Source organism: Tachyglossus aculeatus, chromosome 1 (assembly GCF_015852505.1).
Source record: "Tachyglossus aculeatus isolate mTacAcu1 chromosome 1, mTacAcu1.pri, whole genome shotgun sequence".
NCBI lineage: Eukaryota > Metazoa > Chordata > Mammalia > Monotremata > Tachyglossidae > Tachyglossus > Tachyglossus aculeatus.
This window is the reverse complement of record NC_052066.1, coordinates 127,437,589-127,440,965: the sequence shown is the minus strand read 5'-3', so window position 1 is coordinate 127,440,965 and position 3,377 is coordinate 127,437,589.

Genomic DNA, 3,377 nt, shown 5'->3' with positions numbered 1-3,377 from the left:
GAGGGGAGGAGGAGCAGAGGAAAAGGGAGGCTCACTCTGGGAAGGCCTCCTGGAGGAGGTGAGCTTTCAGTAGGGCTTTGAAGGGGGTAAGTGTGCTAGTTTGGTGAATGTGAGGAGGGATTACATTCCAGGCCAGAAATAGTGCATGGGCCAAGGGTCAACGGCAGGACAGGGGAGAACAAGGCATAGTGAGAAGGTTAGCAGCAGAGAAGTGGAATGTGTGGGCTAGGGTGTAGAAGGTGAGAACAGAGGTGAGGTAAGAAGGGACAAGGTGATGGAGAGCTTTGAAGCTAGTAGTGAGCAGTTTTTGCTTGATAAAACTTGACTCCCCCAACTCCACCTACGTGCTCACATTGTACTCTAGCTTGAAATTGCCTGTCTTCCTACATCATACAGGCCACAGCTTTCCCCACTTTCAAATTCTTCTTAAACTCCCATCTCTTCCAATAATATTTCCCTGACGATGTCCAGCAAACTGAGCCACATCATATATCGGTCAGCAAACTCTAGCCCTTAAGAATTAATTTTCACCCTCCTTAGTACTCTTGTGCAGTATATGTGAACCAATTATTTTGACCACTTAAATCGTAAACATTTTTATGTATGTCTCCCCATGAGAAGCAGCATGGCTCAGTGAAAAGAGCATGGGCTTGGGTGTCAGAGATCATGGGTTTGAATCCCAGCTCTGTCACTTGTCAGATGTGTGACCTTGTGCAAGCCACTTAACTTCTCTGGGCCTCAGTTACCTCATCTGTAAAATGGGGATTCAGACTGTGAGCCCCATATGGGACAACCTGATCACCTTGAATCCCCCCCAGCCCTTAGAACAGTGCTTCACACATAGTAAGCACTTAACAAATACCATCATTATTAATAATGATAATAATGATGATACTGTTATTTGGTTAAGCGCTTACTATATTTCAAGCACTGCTCTAAGGGCTGGGGTAAATGAAAGCTGATCAGGTTGGACACAGTCTCTAACCTACATCTGGCTCACAGTCTTAAATCCCCATTTTAGAGATGAGGTAACAGACAAAGAGAAGTTCAGTGACTTGTCAGTCAATCATATTCATTACTTTGTGCAGAGCACTGTACTTAGCTCTTGGGAGAGTACAGCATAACAATAAGCAGACACATTCCCTACCCACAATGAGCTTACAGTCTAGAGGGGAAGAAAGACATTGATAGTGAGCCCAGCACTTTGGTATCTCCATGCTAATTCTATTGTGCTGTACTCCCCCAAGTGCTTAGTACAGTGCTCTGCACATATTAAGCTATAAATAAATTCCATTGATTGAAATAAATAAATACATTACAGATATGTACCTAAGTGCTATGGGGCTGGGAGGGGAGATGAATAAATGGAGCAAGTCAGGGAAATGCAGAGGGGAGTGGGAGAACAGAAAGGTCAGTGAAGGCCTCTTGGAGGAGATGTGCCTTCAGTAAGTCTTTGAAGGGGAGGAGAATACATATCTGTAGGCTGTCAGGAGGGAAGGCGTTCCAAGCCAGAGTCAGGATGTCAGCGAGAGGTTGACTGTGAGATAGATGAGACTGAGTTACAGTGGGAAGGTTAGCATTAGAGGATTGAAGTGTGTGGGCTGGGTTGTAGTAGGAGAGTAGCAAGGTGATGTAGGAGAGGGCAAAGTGACTGAGTGCGTTAAAGCCAGTGGGGTGGGATTTTTTGTTTGCAGTGGTGGATGGGCAACTACTGGAGTTTCTTGAGAAGTGGAGAAACATGTTCTGAAGATTTTTGTAGAAAGATGATCCAGGCAGTAGAGTGAAGTATGGACTGGCGTGGGGAGAGACAGGAGGCATGGAGGTCAGCAAGCTAGCTGATAAAGTAATCAAGGCAGGATAGGATAAGTCATTGGACTAATGTGGTAGCAGTTTACATCGAGAGGAAAGGGCAGATTTTAGAAATATTGTGAAGGTTGAACCGACTTGCCCAAGGCCACACAGCAGACAAGTGGTGGAGCAGGGATTAAAACATAGGTCCTTCTGACTCCCAGGCTTGTGGTCTATTTGCTAGGCCATGTTGCTTCCTTAAGCTTCTGTTTCGCATAAGATGTGTACTTGGAAGAACTTGGTTCTGACCAAATTCAAGCTTCTAGGGAACCAGAGTTGATTTCCAGGAACTGAAGTAGGAAACTAGCGTGGGAGCTATGTTTCCCAAATGGTAAAGACCTAGATAGTGTGTGCTTTAAATAAATTTGTGTATATCTAGGGGTGGGTGCAATTTAGAGCTGGATAGAGGATGAAGATAGCCTGTGAGGCAAATGCTTTGAATTAAATTGAATGCCTCCTCTGGAGCATTCAGTCAGATGGAAGGAAAAATTGCATCTAGCAGCTCCTGTGGCTGTTCCCAATGCTACTCTTGCTGCCACTGCCCAGCCCCATCCCCCGATGAAATGGCCTAGACTCTGGATAAGCAGCCTGTGGAGGGCTAAAGAGCAACATTAATCAGGGGACTTGATGTGGGACTGAAGCATGAGCAGGGCAAAGGAGAATGGGGCCCTGAGGAAAGAAGAGAGGTTATGTTACACAATTTTTTGAAGCTGTTGTCATAATCTAGGATCTAATATCAAAAGCATAATTGTAAGTTCCATTTGTCATACTGTGAGTACTTTGTGTGTTGAGAACTGCTCTGAAGCATTTTAATAAATCTTAAACAATAATTTTGTGACGTTTATAATGTGGCATGTGAAGTCAGGTCTTACTACTTTTGCAGAGGTTTTAGAATGGATCGTAATTCATAGCAGGCAATTCTGTGGGAAAACAATCCTCACAATGCAGCCATTCATCTTGGAGCCACATTTTTAAGGATCTTAAGCCCTTTGGTTGCATAGTGTGGAAAGCCTGGATAAGGGAGAATCTGCAGGATTTATATATGACTGAATGAAGAAAGCGAATGTAGATGGAGGGAATACTATGGTTGAATCTTCATAATGCAAGGAAAATGGTGGTTTCGTCATGTCCAAACCTTGCTTGCCATATCTCATTGACCATGACTTCTCCTGGCTGGACTATGACATTGTCCTCCTTGGTGACCATGGACTTTCTGAATATACTATACTTTTGCCCCGGATCTGATTATTCTGTTTCTTGCAATGGGCATTGTGATGTGTCTTCTCACTGCCCATGTTACCATAGAAAGATGAGAATTAGTGGAGAATGCCACTTTTAGTGCCATTGAGAAAATGATGACAATTGAAGAAGTGCAAGATTTATAGTAATCCTCTAACTACAAATAAACTGTTAGCAAGGGAAAAAGGTGTTGATGGACAAAGATCAAATGTTAAGAGAAAAAAGCTTAAGCTTTTTAAGTCATCTTGAAGTACATTACTGGGCTGGCAGTATCAAGTTACCTAGTCACT